Source organism: Rhinatrema bivittatum, chromosome 9 (genome assembly GCF_901001135.1).
Source record: "Rhinatrema bivittatum chromosome 9, aRhiBiv1.1, whole genome shotgun sequence".
Taxonomy (NCBI): Eukaryota; Metazoa; Chordata; class Amphibia; order Gymnophiona; family Rhinatrematidae; genus Rhinatrema; species Rhinatrema bivittatum.
Window position 1 is genome coordinate 209,334,022 of NC_042623.1, and position 21,940 is coordinate 209,355,961.

General features: G+C 45.7%; 1 protein-coding gene across 1 annotated transcript in view; it reads right to left on the minus strand.

The window, feature by feature from the left end:
• HLTF (helicase like transcription factor) overlaps positions 1–21,940 on the minus strand; it is a 333,607-nt gene that overhangs the window by 195,508 nt on the left and 116,159 nt on the right.

The window sequence follows — 21,940 nt, forward strand, 5'->3', positions numbered from 1 at the left end:
TATATTAACCTCTTACTGCAGCGAGGATCCTCCCAGCCGGGATCCCCCACTGCGCACCAAGGACTCCCCCGCCACCCCTGTGAGTTGACCACTGAACACCTTATGACATATAAGATACAGATAACAATTATTCCTTGAGGAATTCCCAACCCATCCACCCTCCCCTTCCCTTCCCCATCTCCCAACCCATCCAAAACCATTGATCCTGACAAAAGGATCGAGATCACTGGCCCTTAAATATATATATACCTCCTACCCCATCCTCGGACCCCATCCACCCCTTACCCCCAGCACAAGCCCTCTCCCTCCTCTATTTACAATTGCATAGGCTCGTAGTAACTTACACCCTTCTATGTGAGAAATCAGGACCCCAGTCTAATAAAGTACCCCGGTCCCATCAAAACGTATAATTACCTGGACCCAGCAAAAATAAAAACGCCCCTGCACGATCACTGCCTTCTATATCCCCATCTCTCTCCATTCCCTTAATAAACTACCAACCTCTATCCCACTGTGTCCACTGCATTAAGCTACAGGTGTAAGGAGATTATTCTGCATTAGACCCTCACATAATACCACAGCCTATTAAAGCATATAAAGAGAAGAAACATTACAATAAACCAGGGAGTTAAACTGTCTAAACTACATAACTGTACTTAGGCACCCCGCCAACCCCCAGGTTCCAGGCGGGAATGACTATAACATTGCCCCATATATTAACAAAACAAAACAAACAAACAATAAAAGCATTTGCCTTGTCCAACATTAACCCTTGCTTGATCGGCAAATGCCGCGGCTTTCGTCCACCTCTCTCTAGGCTAAACCTCCCCTCGAATTGAGCAGCGCACCAACCCCGTGCGACCGCAACCCGGGACCCAAAAATCTGCGGAGGCCATTTTCTTTATCTCTGGGCACCCTCCATTAAGGCTGACAACACGAAATAGAAAAATAAAAACCCACAGAGAAGGCTAAAAAGAAAAAGGAAGAAAAGGAATAGAAAGGAAAAAAAAAAAAAAAAAAAACCCGCCGAATTAACCCTCACTTTCCAGGAGATAAAGCTGACTTCGCCCTAAATGTTTATTGCTGAAGGCCTCCAGGAATCTGACACCGGGGCAGCTACAGTAAAGGAGAAGAAGAAGAAAAAAAAACATGTATAAATAAAGATGCCGTCTCTACTCCCGCTGACCAGGAGACTTAAACTTAGCTACGACAAGGTGGGGGGGATGGTTCGCAAAAAATATATATAACCCCCTTGTGTCTTCCACATGTGCAGCCGCTTAAAAAGAAAATAAGGGCATCGCTCCTACCGCTGCTGTCCGGGGGAATTGGTTCGAGAGAGAAAAAAAACAAAAAAACCCCGTGTGACTTCCACCTGTGCTGCTGCTGAAAGAGAAACTAAAGGCTCCGCTCCTACCACCTCTGTCAGAGACGGAAATTGGTCTGCATCAGGGAGGTGCTCTTCAAAGGTCCCCTGTGGTGACCTCAAGTCCAGCCGCATGAAAAAAGAAAGAAGAAAAAAAACAAACAAACCAACAACGCCGTTTCCACTACTGCTGCTCAGAATCTTCAGAGCCATCTGTGCCAGACTGAAAGTCAATTAAGGGCTCCCATGTGACTCCCACGTGGTCGGCCTCGTTAAGCTTGCTCCATGCCTGTGTTAGAACTCCCCCGCAGAGCTTCTCTGTCTGCCTGCAACCGTCGGGCTTCTGCTACCGACTCAATCCACTTCACTCCCGTGGGCAACACCACTCTTAATTTCGCCGGGAAAACTAGCGTGGCCCGCAGCCCCTGCTCTATCAGCTGCGTGCAGAACGGGGCCATAAGTCTCCGTTGCGCTGAGACAGCCGCCGAAAAATCTTGGAAGATCCGGATCTTGTTATTTTCAAAGGTAAGGTCTTTTTTACTCCGGGCTGCCTGCAATATCTCTTGTTTATGAGCATAATTAAAAATCTTAGCCACCACTACTCGGGGCCTAGTGGCATTTGAATTGTGAGGTCCCAGGCGGTGGGCCCTTTCAATGCGTAGCCTTCCATGGGTGCTGGTGAGGGCCAGGTCTTTTTCCAGCCAGGCCTCTAGCTTCAGCACTAATTGCCGATCTTCAATAGTTTCAGGCAGCCCAATAAAACGCAGATTGGACCTGCGTGATCTATTTTCCAGATCTTCAATGCGGGCTGTTTGTTTTGCTACAGTTTTCTGCAGTACACTGATCTCCGATTGTACTGTGCTGAGGCCATCTTGTGTATCCGATACCCGGGCCTCTATCTCTCCAAACCTGCTCTCAAATTTCCCTAAATTTGCTGAGAGCTCAGTGATTTTAGCGGAAAGATTCTGAAGCTCTGGCCCTAAAACCTCTAATATCGCACATTTAATGTCCGCGATGGGTGTTGCAGGGGAGCTGTGACAATCACTCACTGCGGCCATGCCTGGAGATGCGGCGGGCTTTGGACGTTCCTTCCCCTTTTCCTTATCCTTGCGGACCACACGAGATGACATGCCCACTACCACAAAGCACCTGTATAATAGTCTCCAGATCCAAAAAAAACCCCTATTCTGACTTCAATCCAGGGGTGGATGGGGTCCGATTGAATAGGCCTAAGGCCGAGGAAGAAGAAATCACATCTTCTCCCTTCAATGCCCCCTAGTGATCTCACAACATTTTTCCAAACATTTTCCAACCACATTTTGATTTAATTTTTTTGCTCAAAAATATGTGTTCATTGTTTGCCTTCTGTCTTTTGTGTTATGTGTCTGCCCTGACACCTGAAACATTGCTGTGAGTGAAATATATATTTTTATGTAATTGTCTATACACTTGTTTCTTCATTTGTTTTTAATAATAAAGTGGGAAAACATTATATAAGATTAGTATAGTAGAGTTATAGCCATGATAGAATCCTCTCATTAATTAATTTGAATTTGACTGACTACACCATTGATTTTCAGAAATCATTCCTTCAAGCCTTTTCCATGCCTTTGCCACAGAGGACATCCTGCAGCCATCATTAGGAACTGCACTGTTGATACTTTTTGCCTAATTTTCTCCTTGCATTTGTTTTGCTCTAGATGTGTTTTCTCTTGCTTAGATGAGAACCTGTTATCCTTCTGACACTACAATCAGCCCTCCAAAGGTTGCACACACCAACTTTACATTGCTCACATTAGGAGCCACTTATATGCTAATGCTATCTGGCAAATGGATGTTACTCACTATTCTCCTTTTGCCTTGGAAATTTTTATATGTAACCATTGACACTTTCTCACATTTTCTATGGGCCACCCCCCAAAAAAAGGGGAGGCCACCAAGCATGTTATTAATCATTGTATAAGAACCTTTTCAGTCATGGGATTGCCTTCTGTTTTAAAAACTGATAATGGCCCTGCTTATAGCAGCCATTCCTTCAATGATTTGTGTCAACATTGGAACATCAAATACATATTTGGCATCCCTTACCACTCCACTCACTGACAGGCTGTCGTGGAGTAAGACAGCCTTTGACAAACACAAACTAAAAGCAGGAATTGCCCCTAGTACTGTTTACCTTAATCATTTAAACATATCATATTCCATTCAAGCCACAGCAGTGGATAATCATTTTGGGAACAGGATTAGCAATCCACAACCATTAGTTTTGTATAGAATATTATCTAACTATGTTTAGCATGACCCTATCCCCTTGTTATCATGGGGAAAAGGATATGCTATTGTGCTTTCTCCCTCAGATCCAGTCTGGGTTCCTTAAGCCATAGAGAGATGGCGTAGCACCAAGAACTGCAGAATTCGATTTCAAACTTCTCCCTGAGTCTTCACAACCCCCAGTCCACACAGCTCCTGGAACAGCAGGGACTTGAAAAAACTCCAGAGAACTTTTTGCCTTCTCCAGAGAACGTTTTTGCTTGCTTGAACACCAATTCATTGACAATTGTGTATCTTCTTATTCTGCATTCTCCCTCCTGCCATGGCAATATCTGAACAAGAACTATGACAATTCAATATGTACATTACCGATGCACAGACTTTATCACAACTATTGAATCAAACAGATTGCTGGGTTTGCATGCACATGCCAACCCATTCCAAAGAAGGACTATTGATGCATGCAGTTCTATTTAACCTACCAGGATGGACTACTTACCCATCGACTTACAGAACGGTCTTTATAAATTCACCAGTCAATTACACAGTAATGCATTTGGATAGTAGGGTACAAGAGAACACTGATTTTTGTTGGGAATATACTAATGACAGTATCACAGGGCTCAAGATAGGGAAATACCCATATTGCATTCACACATTCATCCTGCACCACAACATGTCCAGAATACACTCCTTCCTTAATGTAACCATTACTCAACACATGCACAATTTCATAACATCTGACTTGGCAGGTCTCAGAAAGACAATTCTCATTGTATTACTTTGTATTGTTATTTTAATATGTTGCTGTTGCTGTATTCATTTGTTTACCCAACCTGGCTAACATACTTTTACCTAATTCTCTACGTAAGGATTTCCTTTAAATTTATTTAAGAAAAGGTGAGATGTTGCTATGCAAACTTTTTCTCTTCTGTTGGCAAACCACAGAAGCTGAAGGGCCTGCATCAGCACTCCTCACTGAAAGGCCCACATTAACACTTTTTGCTGAGTTTGCAAATTCTCGTCCTGAACAGACAAAGTCTGCATTTCTTAAACTGTTGTTTTTCCAGACTTAAGCTTAGCATAAACAACTTTTACTTTTGACACAGATCGCTTGACATAGAAACCGGCACAGCATGAGAGATTGTAGCCATAGCAACGTAGGCATGCACGCAGGCAACATGTTGTATTAGCACGTAGGACGTATTAGCCAATCATATACTGTATAGTACCTTGCTGTGGAATTCTGTAACTCGATATAATAAAAACAACATCCTCAGACTGGGATCAGAGAATCAGAGGATGCTGGCTTCCCTAAGAATCCTGTCTGAAATGCCTCTTCTTTCCCTGCGTCGCTACAGCGATTGACTGACTTGAGGTCCAGCACAGGCCGAAAAGTGCCCCCTTTCTTGGGTACCATGAAATAAATGAAATAGTGTCCAGAATTCACTTCCCAGGCAGGTACTGGGATGATGGCTTTCAAGGACAGGAGCCTCGCCAGGGTAGCTTCTAATGCTGCCTTCTTGTGTCTGGGACATGACTATTCCACAAACTTGTCCGGAGGGAGATGATGAAAGTCCAGATAATATCCCTCCCGGATAATGGCGAGGACCCACTGGTCCGAAGTGATCTCGACCCATCTGGGGTAGAAGAGGGTTAACCTGCCCCCTATGGCTCCGTCCCCCAGATGAATCGGCTGATTCTCATTGGGAGGCGCGGCCGGGACCTGAGCCCGGGCCTGCTCCCCTCTTGCGCTGCTTGGTCCGAAAGGACTGATTTCTGGCCTGAGGACGTGGTGCCTGGTAGCGACTCCTGTAAGGAACAAAGCGCTGTGAACTCCTGCCCCTGGAGGGCCTTGGAAAGGCCCGCTGGCCCCTTCTGAACCGATCTTCCGGTAGTCGAGGGTACTGGAGAAGCGCCCCATGTGCTGGCCAGTTTATCAAGGTCGCTGCCAAACAGGAAAGAGCCCTTAAAGGGCAATCTGGTGAGGCGTGTCTTTGAAGGCGCATCAGCCGACCATCTCCGGATCCAGAGCTGCCTTCTGGCAGCTACGGAGGAAGAAATCCCCTTAGCTGTTGTCCGGACTAGGTCTGATGCAGCATCTGTGAGGAACGAGAGAGCAGACTCCATGTCAGCTGCAGGAGCGTTGTTCCTAACCTGTGACAAACAGGCACGTGTCACCACTGTGCAGCAGGTCGCAATCCGCAAAGATAGAGCTGCCACCTCAAAGGTCTGTTTCAGGATGGCGTCCAGTCGCCGGTCATGAGGCTCCTTGAGGGCCGTCCCCCCCTTGACTGGAATGGTAGTGCGCTTAACCACAGCGCTAATCAAGGCGTCCACCTGAGGGCACGCCAGCAAGTCCTGGATAGCCGGTGCCAATGGGTACATGCCCTTCAGGGCCCGGTCTCCCTTGAAGGAAGCCGCTGGTGCCGCCCATTCTAAATCTATCAGTTGTTGTGCTGCTTGCAAGAATGGAAAATGGCGGGCTGTAGGACGAAGACCTTCCAGCAGGGGGTTCTGCGCAGAGGGTACCGTAGTGCTGGGACCTGTAATATCCAACTCTGCCAGACACTGGGACACCAGGTCGGAGAGATCCTCCTTGGGGAAGAACCGCCTCATGGTTCTATAGGGCTCAATCCCTGGGGGAAGTTCCCCCTCGTCCGGGAGTTCGGATTCATCCGGTGAAACCTCCACGTCTGACGGATCCGGACTGTCCAGCGGCAGAAGGACCCGCTCACGATAAGGGCGTGAGGGTTCAGGAACAGGCTCCGCAGGAGCTGCCACCGCAGCGGCAGCCGCAGCAGCCGTCGCAGCCACTGCAGGAACCGCAGCAACCGCAGGAACAACAGGAACAGCAGGAACCGCAGGGCCTGGATAAGAAGCCGTTTGCATCTGTACAAAGGCATGAATCCCCTTAAAGAGATCCACCCAGGAAATCGAAGCAGCCTCTAATCTCCGGGGTACAAGATCCCCCGGGATTCTCGATTGGTCGAGACTGCCCCCTAAATCCGGGGTAGTCCATGGGGAACTATCAACAAATCGTGGCTGAGACCGGTCCTGGCCTGAGGGGCCCACGGCCTCTTCACATTGGGCACATAGGGAGTCTGGCTCATCACTGCGCGTGGCTCTAAGCTGGCATGCAGAGCAGAGGCCAAAGGCTTTAATGCCTGAGGCAGGCGGCGCCGCCGCTGAAGACGTTGCTGCGTTCTGATCCATTGAAAAATATGCGCTGAATGCTTAATACAACAGGCGCGCAATAATAATAATATGCGGCAGCAATAGGCGCAACAGGCGCACAATAATAATAATATGCGGCAGCAATAGGCGCTTAATACAACAGGCGCACAATAATAATAATATGTGGCAGCAATAGGCGCTTAATACAATAGGCGCACAATAATAACAATACGCGGCAGCAATATGCACTCAATACAACAGGCGCACAATAATAATATGCGGCAGCAATATGCACTTAATACAATAGGTGCACAGTAATAATAATATGCAAAAATGCAAAAACAACAACAAGCCTTCTCTATATTAAAAACTGAAGAAGTTCTTGAGAAAAACATTGAAGTGTTACCAGCAAAGAGAGAGAAAATACAATGCATGCAGTATTTCAAGATCCATAACCAAAAGAAAAATCTAATTGAGATGAATAACTCTGTCAACAGTGGCACATCTACAAAAAGAAAGAGTGAAGTGAATAACAAATCTCAACTAATATCTTATAAGGAGTCCAGGAAAAGCAATAATCTTAAAGAGAGTACCTGGAAGGCTATGACCACAAATGCTCATAGTTTGGGAAATAAAATCCCAAATCTGCAGGCCCTAATGACTGAGGCAGAATTGGACATTGTTGCTATCACAGAAACATGGTTCACAGAATCTCATGAATGGGATACAACAATACCAGGCTACAACTTGTTAAGGAAGGACAGAGAGGATAGAAAAGGGGGAGGTGTGGCTCTTTATGTTAGAAACAACATCCAAGCATCTGAGCTACAAGGAAGTTGGGGTAAGGAAGAAGCTCTATGGCTCGACCTAAAAAAAGATGACGGAACGTCCATTTATATTGGAGTGGTTTACAGGCCTCCAAACCAAAAGGAAGAGCTGGACAGAGATCTGGTTGAAGACATCCATAAGATAGGTAAGAAGGGAGAAGTGGTGATCGTGGGTGACTTTAATATGCCAGATGTAGACTGGAAAATCCCATCTGCAGAAACTAAAAATAGTAGAGCGATAGTGGATGCCATGCAAGTATCTTTGTTCAAACAAATGGTGTTGGAACCCACGAGAGAAGGAGCTATACTCGACTTAGTGCTCACTAATGCAGATAATGTCTCAGATGTCCAGGTGGGCGCCCACCTCAGCAGTAGTGATCATCAAACGGTATGGTTTAATATCACTAAAAGAATAGGGAAAAGAACCACAAAGACCCGAGTTTTACAGTTCAAAAACACAGACTTCAAGGAAATGGGGAAGTACCTGGAGGAAGAACTTAAAGGATGGGAGAACGAGAGAGATGTGGATCAACAGTGGACCAATCTAAAAGGAGCAATCACCAAGGCAACTGCTCTATATGTTAGAAATGTAAAGAAAAGCAAAAGAAAATTGAAACCTATCTGGTTCTCAAAGGAGGTGGCTGACAAAATTAAAGCTAAAAGAATAGCATTCAAGAAATATAAAAGATCCCAAAGGAAGGAGCACAAAGAAGAATATTTGTATCAACTGAGGGAGACAAAGAAATTAATCAAGTTGGCAAAAAGTCAAGCAGAAGAGAGGATTGCCAAGGAGATAAAAAATGGTGACAAAACATTTTTCAGATACATCAGCGAAAAGAGAAAGGTCCAAAGTGGTATAGTGAAATTGAAAGGTGGTAATGATCAATGTGTGGAGAGAGACGAAGAAATGGCAGAAATATTAAACGAATACTTCAGCTCTGTGTTCACTAAAGAAGACCCTGGAGAAGGACCATCTCTACACAACAAGAAACTGGAGGGAAGTGGAATGGATGAAAATCCTTTTACAGTAGAAAATGTGTGGGAAGAGCTAAAGAACCTGAAAGTGGACAAAGCCATGGGGCCTGATGGGATTCATCCAAGGATATTGAGGGAGCTCAGAGATGTTCTGGCAGCTCCGCTGTGTGACCTGTTCAATAGATCCCTAGAAACGGGAGTGGTGCCGAGTGATTGGAGAAGAGCGGTGGTGGTCCCGCTTCACAAGAGTGGGAACAGGGAGGAAGCTGGCAACTACAGACCGGTTAGCCTCACTTCGGTGGTGGGAAAAGTAATGGAGTCACTGCTGAAAGAGAGAATAGTGAACTATCTACAGTCCGGAGAATTGATGGACCAGAGGCAACATGGATTCACCAGGGGAAGATCCTGTCAGACAAATCTGATTAACTTTTTTGACTGGGTAACCAAGGAATTGGATCGAGGAAGAGCGCTTGATATCATATACTTGGATTTCAGCAAAGCTTTTGATAAGGTTCCGCACAGGAGACTGGTGAATAAAACGAGAAGCTTAGGAGTGAGGGCCGAGGTGGTGACCTGGATTGCAAATTGGCTGACGGACAGAAGACAATGTGTGATGGTAAATGGAACCTTCTCTGAAGAGAGAGCGATTTTAAGTGGTGTACCGCAAGGATCGGTGTTGGGACCGGTCCTGTTCAATATCTTTGTGAGCGACATTGCGGACGGGATAGAAGGTAAGGTTTGTCTTTTTGCGGATGACACAAAGATCAGCAACAGAGTGGACACGCCGGAAGGAGTGGAGAGAATGAGACGGGATCTAAGGAAACTGGAAGAGTGGTCGAAGATATGGCAGCTCAGATTCAATGCCAAGAAGTGCAAAGTCATGCATATGGGGAGTGGAAATCCGAATGAACTGTATTCGATGGGGGGGGAAAAGCTGATGTGCACGGAGCAGGAGAGGGACCTTGGGGTGATAGTGTCTAATGATATGAAGTCTGCGAAACAATGCGACAAGGCGATAGCAAAAGCCAGACGAATGCTGGGCTGCATAGAGAGAGGAATATCGAGTAAGAAAAGGGAAGTGATTATTCCCTTGTACAGGTCCTTGGTGAGGCCTCACCTGGAGTACTGTGTTCAGTTCTGGAGACCGTATCTACAAAAAGACAAAGACAAGATGGAAGCGGGACAGAGAAGGGCGACCAAGAAGGTGGAGGATCTTCATCGCATGACGTACGAGGAGAGATTGAAGAATCTAAATATGTACACCCTGGAGGAAAGGAGGAGCAGAGGTGATATGATACAGACTTTCAGATACTTGAAAGGTTTTAATGATCCAAAGACAACGACAAACCTGTTCCATAGGAAAAAAATCAGCAGAACCAGGGGTCACGATTTGAAGCTCCAGGGAGGAAGATTCAGAACCAATGTCAGGAAGTATTTCTTCACGGAGAGGGTGGTGGACGCCTGGAATGCCCTTCCGGAGGATGTGGTGAAGACCAGAACTGTGAAGGACTTCAAAGGGGCGTGGGATAAACACTGTGGATCCATAAAGTCAAGAGGCCGCCAATGAAGAGTGGGTGACTCGCCAGAATGACGGCTACTGCCTGGAGACAATACCCTTATTCAATAAACATACACATGCTTACTGTGACTCCAACATCGCTCTAAGCTTCAACAGCAAGAGGAAATGTGGAAAAATGGATTTACACTCACAAAGAGGGGAGTAGCTGGCTTGTTACGGCGGTTACTACCCCAAACCAAATAAGCCTGATGCTTCACCTTCAATGCATATACAGCATAGTTCTCTGCTTCAACGGCAGGGGAGAAGAAAAAAGGGTTCGCACTCACAAAGTGGGGAGTAGCTGGCTTGTTACGGCGGTTACTACCCCAAACCAATTGTGTCCGATACTTCACTTTCGATGCATATCCAGCATGGCTCTCTGCTTCAACAGCATGGGAGAAGACTGATACATCACGCATTTCCAGCATAGCTCCCTGCTTCAACAGCAGGGGAGAAGAAAAACAACCAATAAGGACTGTATAACATAGTCTGGGTAAAACAAATAAGCATGGGTGTAGCTTGCTTATTGCGGCGGTTACTACCCCTACTACCCCTAACTAATCAAGCTAGATATTTCAATGGTGGGGGTGGAAGGGAAATAGAACCAAGAGCTAAGAGAAACAGATAAGTATGAGAGAAAAAAACGTGTGAAGCTTGCTGGGCAGACTGGATGGGCCGTTTGGTCTTCTTCTGCCGTCATTTCTATGTTTCTATGTTTCAATATGCGCAATATGTTCTCAGCAATAGGCGGCCAAGAAAACAGCCCAATTGTATGCAATATGCACTCAGCAATATGCAGTTAGCAATACACGCTCTATGGCTTTCAATAGGCTCTCAGCCATAAGCGGTCAGTAATACACGCTCAGTGGCATTCAATATGCTCTCAGCAACAGGCGGTTAGCAATACACGCTCAGTGGCATTCAATAGGCTCACAACAGTAAGCGGTTAACAATACACGCTCAATGGCATTCAATATGCTCTCAGCAACAGGCGGTTAGCAATACATGCTCAGTGGCATTCAATATGCTTTCATTAACAGGCGGTTAGCAATACATCAGTGGCATATGCTCACAGCAATAAGTCAATATACGCACAAAGAGGAATAGAGCCGCGCCTATTACGGGCGCTCAATACCTGAACAAGGCCCCAAAATGGCTTCCTCCACGGCGTGCCACGCCGCCGATCCTCTGCTCCTCGGAGACCAGAAATAAGAAATGTACGCCTTACCTGATCCTCGGCGCTTCCCGGCTGGAACCCGGGCGGTCTCCGGCTGCGGGGGGAGAGGGCAAGTACCTTCACCACCGCATTTGAGGATATGCACCCGCTGCCTCGTCCACGCCAGGACCGAGGCGCCTCGAAAGCCTCACCCGAACCTCGCCCGGGGGCTGTGTCCCTGCCGCGATTCGGCCGGACCGAGGACTTACACCTCCGGGGTGATCACGGAAATCACCCCGGGAAACTCTACTGGGGGAGGGACCTTAGGGTGTCACCGCAGGAGTGCGGGGCTCGATGCTATAAAAGTTTTAGTAAGTAGAAAAAGAAAAGTAGATTTGGAAAACACACTCAGCTAGCGTGCAGGCTCTCCAAACTGCTTTGGAGACGGAAATTACTAAGTTGCTACGCTTCCTGTGGGGATATATATACCCCATGCTGACGTCAGATCCGTCTCCAACTGCTAGCACGCGGATACTATCCCATTCGTTCTGAGTCCATCTGGTTACACGCCAGGAAAAACCAGGTTTTATGCACATACATGGATGCACTAAAATAGACCTGGACTCAGCTCATGTAAAGCAATGTGCATAACCCCATTGTGTAAGTACATTTGCACAAACCGCAGGGAGGCACTGGGATTTACACGCATACTCTTCGATTTTGGTAATGCACAATTTACACCTTCCGAAGAGCAGGGGCAAGTTTGTAATGTAATGTGGCTGTCAATTATCCCTGAGTATTTTCAAACCGAACTTATATACATATACCTTCAAAGAATTCTAATTGATTGGTAAGACATTAATTCCATTCATTAGAACCATATTGGCATTTTTCAATTAAGCCATGCCTAACCATAAATCCAGCAATTCTGCTCTCAGTTATAGTTCCTACCATTTTGCCCAACACAGATATCACGTTTACTGGTTTGTAGTTTCTTAGATCACCCCTGGAGCCCTATTTAAGAATTGGCATTATATTGGCTATCCTCCAGTCTTCAGGTACAGTGGCAGATTTTACTTTGTTACAGATTATCGGGAGCACAGCTGCAATTTCATTTTTCAGTTCTTTCAGAACTCTAGGATTAATACCATGAGATCCTGGTGATTTGTTGCTATTTACCCTGTTAATTTTTCCTTATTCTTCCTCCAATTGAACATTGATTTGCTTCAATTCTACCGATATCACGTTTGAAGAACAGTTCCAGTGTATCTCCCCAAAGCAAAGAATTAATTTAGTTTTTCTATGATGGCTTTGTCTTCTCCAGCTGCCCCTTTCAACCCTTGGTCATCTACTGGTCCAAGTGACTGCCTCGAAGGCTTTTTGCTTTTGATGTACTTGAAAAAATTGTATTCATTTTTGCTTCTGTGGAAAGTTTCTTCTCAAATTCCTTTTTTGGTCAGTCTTATTCATATTTTATATCTATCTTGCCTGTGCCTATGCTTTTTCCTATCTCCTCACTTAGACTTGTTTTCCATTTGTTAAAAGATGCCTTTTTCATAGCACCACTTAACCATGCTGGCAGTCATTTGTCTTCCTTCAATCTGTTTAATGCATGGAATACATGTTACCTGGGCTTCTAAGAAGCCCAGGTAACATGTAAGACTATTTTCAAATAATCTTTATGCCTCATGCAGATGTTTAACCCTTGCAATTGCCCCTTTTATTTTTTTTTATTATTTTTACATATTGACATTCGATCTGAGATATCACATCGGTTTACATTCAGGTACTGTAGGTATTTCCCTATCCCCAGAGGGCTTACAATCTAAGTTTTGTACCTGAGGCAATGGAGGGTAAAGTGACTTGCCCAAGGACACAAGGAGCGACAGCAGGACTCAAACCCTGGTCTCCTGGTTCATAGCCCACTGCTCTAACCACTAGGCTATTCCTTCTCCCTTTTAGTTTATCCCTGACTAATTTTCTCATTTTAACAAAAAGTCTCTTTCTGAAGTTGAATGCTACTACAATATTTATTTAAAATCATTTATAACTCACGCCCTCCAACGTTTGGGGCGGGGTACAAAAGAAAATATAAAATTTAAAAGTACATAAACAGACACAAACATGTGCAATCATTGCCTAGGGTAACTCAGTTTTAACAGTAGGGCCTTACGGACATATGCAGTAGTTTTATTTAACATTCTCTTTTGGGTAATTATAACAACATTTTGATTCCATTATGATAACTATTGCTAAGCAACCCAACCACAGCTATCCCTTGCACCAGGTACTACAAGCTACTGGGAACTAAATCTGAAGTATCTCCTCCTCTCATCAGTTCCATGAAGCAGTCACTTATGACATTAAAACTTTTACCTCCCTTGTATGCCCTGATTAAATGTTTACCCAATCAATATTGGGGTAATTAAAATTGCCAAAATGATTAGCCTGTTTAATCTTTTAACATTTCAGTACATTTCGTCATCTTGGTCACATGGAATTTCTATCCATAGAGATTCCAGAGTGCAGTCTGTTTCCTATTGAACTTCTCCCTTACGAGATGCTATACTATCCTTAACATACACAGTGTCCTCCCACTCCCAATTTGATTTGCCCTGTCATTTCAATATATTGTGTACCATAGTATTAGTGTCCCATTGGTTATCCTCTTCCCACCAGCTCTCTGAGATACTTATTATGTCTATATCATAATTTAGATCTATGCATTCTAACGCCGATCTTATTGTTTAGACTTCTGGCATCTGAATACAAGCAAGTAAATCTATGGGGGGGAGCGGGAGGTTCTCTCTAGACACAGCATACTCATTGTTAGCCGTTGATTCAGGAAATTTTGAAGCATTCATTTTTGTCATTCTTCATTTAAATCCACCTGAACTACCTCACCTTGTATGACCTCCTCTGTCTGGAAATTCTGAATTCTCTATCTTAACAATATCCTTTGAAGATACTTTTATCTAAACAATGTGTCTTTCTCCAATAATCTAGTTTAAAAGCTGTGTTATCTCCTTTTTCATTGTTGGTGCCAACAGCCAGATTCCATCCTGTTTAAGATGAAAGTAATCCCATCAGAATATTTTCCTCCATCCCCAAAGTGAACCCTAGGTTCCTAACAAATCTAAAACCCTCCCCCTTATACCACTATCTCAACCGTGCATTGAAATTCCTCAGGTCAGCCTGTCTCTGCAGTCTTGTGCATATAACAGAGCATTTCTAAAGAATGCTACCCTGGAGGTTCTGGATTTCAGTCTCCTACCTAAAAACAGCTTCAGAACTTCCCTCCTGCAGTTTCCTGTGTCACCGATACCCATACATACGACGACAGTGGGCTCCTCTCCAGCACTCTCTAAAATTCTAAGTGATGCACAAGGTCCGCTACCTTCACAATGGGCAGGCAAGTTACCAAGCAATCCTCATGACCACCAGTCCTCATTTCTAATAATCGAATTGCTAATAATGGCAGTCTTATCCCTTCCCACCTGATCAATTGTCCCTGGAGAAAGCAGAGTTGCTTACTTGAAACAAGAATTCTCGTAGGACAGCCTGAGCCATGTCTAGCAGGGCTCAGATGAAGACTCATGGGGCGGACGAGAGCCCAAATGGCAACACTCTGTACTGGAAGTGCTGTTCTCCCACTATGAATAGGAGATACTTCCTGTGACCATGGAAGATCTCGATATAGGTGTATGAGTCCTGTTGGTTGAGGGAGCATAGCCAGTCCCTCTTTTCAAAAGGGGGATCAAGGTGCCCAGGGAATCCATCTTGAACTTTTCTTTTTTTAGAAATTTGTTCAGGAACCCCAGGTCTAGAATGGGATGGTGGGACAGGCTTGACAGCTCTGGTCATTAAGAGGGAAGAGGAGCTCTGTTAGTAGTACTTCTTGATGCGCTACTGGCCCCCAATATGGGCACGGAGGACAATTTGGCAGGATATCTAATAGGTTTAATTGGTATCCCTGATGGATAATGGGCAGAACCCACTAATCTGAAGTTCGCAAAGAATCGCAGCCTGCCCCCGACTGGAGGGTCCATCTCCCCTGGTATGCTCCCTATGACCTAGTCAAAACCCTGTCTCCGGGTTTGGCTGAGGAGCCGGCTGGGGATTGGGAGCTCTGATAGTGTAGACGGAGTCAAGGAGGCCGAGGATAATACTTTTTTTGGCAAAAGACTACTTTGGCCCCAAGCTCCTGGAAGAAGATGGGTCCGGAGTACTGGTGAAGAGTTGCTGGAGGGTTTCATGATGGTCCCGAAGTTGGGACACAGCATTCCTCACCCTATCTCCAAAGAGATTCTCTCCCATACACAGCATGTCAGTGAGTCATTCCTATACCTCCGGTCAGAGATCTGAGGCCTGCAGCCATGCCATTTGGCGAGTGCCGATTCCTGCTGCAGAGACACTCTATGCAGTCTCCTAAACATCGTAGAACCTTGTGTTTTTCGCACTCCAGACCCTTGTGCACCAGCAACATGAGGGTATCTTGCTGCTGTGGAGGAAGCTGCTCAGCCACCTCCTGCACCTGCTTCCAGATGTCCTGCGAATATTGGCTCATGCACAGCTGGTAGGCAGCAATGCGGGCAATAAGCATGGACCTTGGAACACCTTCCTCCCAAGAGCGTCCATCGCTCTGTGGTCCTTCCCCAGGGGCACCGAGGAATGGGTCTGAGAGCGCTTGGCCTGCTTGAGGGCGGATTAGACCACCACTGACTGATGAGGCAGCTGATGTTTATCGAATCCAGCAGCCTTCTCGACGAGGTAAATCCCATCCACCCTCTTATTTACTGGGGGCACTGTGAGGGTGTGTTCCCAAATCCTCACTAGCAACTCCTTAAAGATCTCATGCCCCCGGAACCGCCAGGATCTACTTAAGAGGCTCCACAAACTAAAGGATCTCAAGCATTTTGTGCCTGGCATCCTCCTCTGTCAAAATTTGGAATGGGATGGCGTCCATCACACACTTTTAACCCCTCGAAGGTTAAGTCCTCAGGAGGAGACTTCCTTCGCTCCTCCTCTGGAGAAGCTGTTTGATCATCCCCCCAGGGGTCATAGGGACCCTCATCCTCACTGTATGCCACAAGAGATGGTGCACTAGCTACTCAGCCTATGTCCAGAGATGCAGGCACTAATGGAACTAGACAGGGAACTATAGGCCTCGGTGACTGCTGGCCTCGGTGGTGCTTCCTCCTCAGAGGAACCAGCGATAACCACCGTATCGGTAGGGGGGAGGCATCAGTGCCCCACCGGGCACCGATGTCATCCCGGGGACACACACCAGCTGGGTCGGTAAGGCACCAATGAGCACACTGAGCTTCAGAAGCGGTACTAGGATGGGCGGCACCAGCTCCACTGCCAGCTGCTCAACGCTCCAGCTCCTCCTCAAACGGTGCAGATGCCAACACCGACTGAGAAGAAGGAGAGGTGGCCAGATCTTTCTCAGACCCTTGAGGGGAATTGGCAACAGGTACCAGAAAAGTGGAGACTGTCACAAACACTGGGCATCAATGGAGGATGGGCGTTCCTCGCCATGGGGTCGCTTCGGGGTCATTGCGGCAAAAGCCAGTGCACCCCCATGCATTGACGAGGACTGGTGCCGATGCTTCTTAGCCTTCCTGCGATGATCGGCCCAGTCCTTCCCCAGTGCAGAGGTCGAAGATGTCGAACCTGGTGCCTTGGCCCAGAGATCAAACAACGGTCGGTCTCCGGCACCCCTATCCACCGGTAACCTTGACAGAATCAGCGGTCCCGCTGATGTCGATGGCGAGGTGTCCATCTAAGGTCCTTCGATGCCAATGTAGATAGCTTGAGCTTCCGCAACCTGAAGAGCTGAGACTTCCCTTTGGGGTCATCTGGGCGCACAAGTGGTAACGCGGACATCATGAGGATCAGTGATTGACATGGTCCTCTGGCACTGGGGCCATTGACGGAAACCAGACAAGGCCATGATGGGGCAAAACAAACGGGCCAAAGGATGGAACAATGGCGGCAGGCGGCACCTTGTGGCAGGCACTGAGTCATCACCACTACGGGAAGAATGGACTATGAAAAGGAAACGTACCCGAAATGCCAAAAACCCTGACTGGGGACACTACAGGGAGGCACTGAGAGGGACCCGGCAACGGAGCAAAATAAAAAACATTGTGAAAAAGAGTGAAAAACGAAGTTTTCCACAAAGCAAGAAGCCAAGTTTTTTAGAGCTCTATCAAAATGAGTCTCACAGCTCCATGGAAGAGACTAAAGAGGGACCCCACGTGGACGCATGGCAAAGGGCATGCTCAATGTGCTTAGTAAAAATTTCCAGAAATTTTGACATAAGTTTTCTGCATCGGACTCCATCTGATGTCACCCATGCATGACGTCTAGCATCTTGCTTGTCATTGGAGAATGGTAGTATCTTTCATAAAAAGTGCCATGCAATTCTACATTTATCTAAACTACAAAAAGTATCAATGGGTGGAGACAGAGGAAGAAATGGCAGAAATATTTAACGAATACTTCAGTTTAGTATTCACTAAAGAAGACCCCGGAGAAGGACAGACGCTAGTTAACAAGAAATTGGAGGGGAGCGGAATGGATGAAACTCCATTTACGGAAGAGAATGTATGGGAAGAGCTAGGAAAACTGAAGGTGGACAAAGCCATAGGGCCTGATGAGGTTCATCCCAGGATACTGAGGGAGCTCAGAGATGTGCTGGTGGCTCCACTGTGTGATCTGTTCATTAGTTCCCTGGAAATGGGAGTGGTGCCAAGTGACTGGAGAAGAGCGACGGTGGTCCCGCTTCACAAGAGCAGGAGCAGAGAGGAGGCTGGAAACTACAGGCCGGTTAGCCTCACCTCAGTGGTGGGAAAATTATTGGAGTCGCTGCTGAAGGAAAGAATAGTGAACTATCTACAAGCAGCAGAACTGATGGACCAGAGGCAGCATGGTTTCACCAAGGGAAGGTCCTGTCAGACAAATCTGATCGACTTTTTTGATTGGGAGACTAAGGAATTGTATCGAGGAAGAGTGCTCGATGTCATCTACTTGGATTTTAGCAAAGCTTTTGATAGGGTCCCGGCACAGGAGGTTTGTGAATAAAACGAGAAGCTTGGGTGTGAGTGCCAAGGTGGTGGTCTGGATAGCAAACTTGTTGAAGGACAGAAGACAATGTGTTATGGTAAATGGAACTTACTCTAAAGAGAGAGCGGTGATGAGCGGAGTGCCACAAGGGTCGGTGTTGGGACCGGTCCTGTTCAATATCTCTGTGAGTGACATCGTGGACCGGATAGAAGGTAAGGTTTGTCTATTTGCAGATGATACTAAGATCTGCAACAGAGTGGACACACCTGAAGGAGTGGAGAGAATGAGACTGGATTTAAGGAAGCTCGAAGACTGGTCGAAGTTATGGCAGCTGAGATTCAATGCTAAGAAGTGCAGAGTCATGCATAAGGGCTGTGGAAATCCAAAAGAATTGTATTCGATGGGAGGTGAAGGGCTGATTTTTATTTTATTTAATCAACTTTATATACAGACTTTCAACTTAATTTCAAGGAAGTTTACAATAATAGAATTTGCAGTAGCAAAATTCAAAACACACTTATAATAAACCTATCACTATACATCTTACATTATTTTTCCAAAAACATTAAGATTAGTTAAACCTTACTTCTACATAAACTTAAAATCACTTTAAAATACAATAATACTGATAAAACAGCTCTAAAAATTAAGAATACACGCTTCCATATTGATCCCCTTCCTTTTCCCCTTTCCCCTCCCTCCCTCCCTCCTACCCTTCCTTAGTGCCCTCTTTCCCATCTTACCCCTTTCTCTTTTATCCCTTTTTCTCCTTATATTCTCTCATCCACTATGAGAAATTGAGGTAAGAAGGGTCAATTAGCTTGGTTAAAAGCCTGCTCGAATAACCAGGTTTTTATCTGTTTCTTAAAGCTGTTGATATTTTCCTCTGTGCGAATTTCAACCGGTAAGGAATTCCACATCTTTGGTCCTGCCAACGACAATGACCTCTCCCTCACTGAACCCAGGTGAGCTAATTTAGGTGATGGTATTGTCAGTAGTGCTTGGCCGAGCGATCTCAGGTTCCGGGCTGGGACATGAATGTGCAATGAAGCGTTCAGCCATTCGGTATTGCTCCCGTATATGGCTTTATGAATTAATGTTAGACACTTATATTGAATGCGGGACTGGACCGGTAACCAATGTAACTTCATCAGTACGGGAGAAACATGATCAAACTTATTTGTATTAGACAGAAGTCGTGCCACAGCATTCTGCAATAATTGGAGCGGACGAATGGTTGATATTGGGACCCCCAATAGTAACGCATTACAATAGTCTAATTTAGGTAGGATCAGGGCCTGTAGAACAATTCGAAAATCGTTTGAATGCAACAGTGGCTTCAATTTCCTTAGCACTCTTAATTTATGGAAGCCATCTTTTATAATAGCCTTTATTATTGCTTTCATACTCAGCTCAGAGTCAAGGATACAACCCAAATCTCTGGCTTCACGTTGGATCTTATATGAAGGGGTGCAAGTTAAGATGTCTGCCTCTATTTTCTCTGTGACCTTATTGCAAATCAGAAATATTTCAGTTTTGGAATTATTAAGTGCTAATGACATGTGTATCAGGAGCTGTTTTATTGATTTATAGTACATGTCCCAGAGTTTCAGTGTGGCCGACAGGGAATCTTTTATAGGTATCAAAATCTGAATATCATCCGCAAACAAAAAATGTACCAATCCCAATCCTGCTAAAAATCTACACAGTGGGGCCATATAAATATTAAACAAGGTTGGTGAAAGGGAGGAACCCTGTGGGACTCCAGTATAGAGGTCTACTCTCTCGGATTCTGCTGTTCCTAATTTGACTACATATGATCTATTGGTAAGAAAAGATTTAAACCAATCCAATGTTTTGTCTGATAGACCAATTTCTCGCAGTCTTGAAATTAGTGCTTCATGATTAACGGTATCAAAAGCTGCCGAAATATCCAATAGAATTAGAAGATAAGAAATATTCTGATCGAAGCCTCTTTGGATAGTATCAGATAATGAGATTAGGAGAGTCTCGGTGTTGTGAAATTTCCAGAAACCATATTGTGATGGAAAAAGTAAAAGAAAATTATTACTTACCTGCTAATTTTCGTTCCTGTAGTACCATGGATCAGTCCAGACAGTGGGTTATGTCCCCAATCCAGCAGATGGAGTCAGCACAAGCTTTGAGGGGGCGTATCCATATATACTACTACCCCCTCTGCAGGAGTTCAGTATCGAGTATATCAAAGCCCGAGTAGAAACCCCCGAAGGATCAAGTTTGTGGAAACAGATAATGAAAACAATTGTAACCGCAACAAGTAACTGCAAACATCCTACCAACTTGTAGGGAGCTGTGAAAAACAGCGAAAAGAAACGACTGTGAAGACACAGAACACTGCGAGCAAGAAGTAGCGCAGAGCTGAGCAGGATCAAGAACCCAAACGCGGTGGGCGTCTGGACTGATCCATGGTACTACAGGAACGAAAATTAGCAGGTAAGTAATAATTTTCTTTTCCCTGTACGTACCTGGATCAGTCCAGACAGTGGGATGTACCCAAGCTTCCCTAAATCGGGTGGGGTCCTGCTCGGCCTGCTCGGAGAACCTGCTCGCCAAAGTGTCCAGAGACTGAAGAGGCGAGGTGCAGACGATAGTGCCTCGAGAACGTGTGTAACGATTTCCAGGTGGCTGCCCTACAAATTTCCTGCGAGGATACCGAGCGAACCTCCGCCCAGGAAGCCGCCTGAGAACGTGTAGAATGCGCTATGATTCCGGGTGGGGGAGTCCGACCCGACCCAATGTAGGAAGCAGCAATGCCGGCCTTCAGCCATCTGGCAATGGTAGTCTTCGAGGCCTGAGACCCCTTCTTAGGACCGGCCCAGAGTACGAAGAGATGGTCAGAGGTCCGGAACTCATTTGTAGCCTCCAGATAGAGGCGCAGAGTGTGCTTGACATTCAAGAGACGGAGAGACTTCGGCTCTGAGGAAGAGAAGGACGGCAACTCCACCGTCTGGTTCACATGGAATGCAGAAACCACCTTCGGAAGGAAGGAGGGAACGGTGCGAAGCGAAACTCCAGAGTCGGAGAAACGGAGATAGGGCTCTCTACACGACAGAGCCTGCAGCTCCGAGATGCGTCGAGCGGAACAGATGGCCACAAGAAATACAGTCTTGAGAGTGAGATCCTTTATCGTTGCGCTGCGCAGCGGCTCGAACGGTGGTCCCGACAGGGACTCCAGTATAGAGGTCTACTCTCTCGGATTCTGCTGTTCCTAATTTGACTACATATGATCTATTGGTAAGAAAAGATTTAAACCAATCCAATGTTTTGTCTGATAGACCAATTTCTCGCAGTCTTGAAATTAGTGCTTCATGATTAACGGTATCAAAAGCTGCCGAAATATCCAATAGAATTAGAAGATAAGAAATATTCTGATCGAAGCCTCTTTGGATAGTATCAGATAATGAGATTAGGAGAGTCTCGGTGTTGTGAAATTTCCAGAAACCATATTGTGATGGAAAAAGTAACTGATGTTCTTCTAGATGGTCCATAAGCTGCCGGTTAAC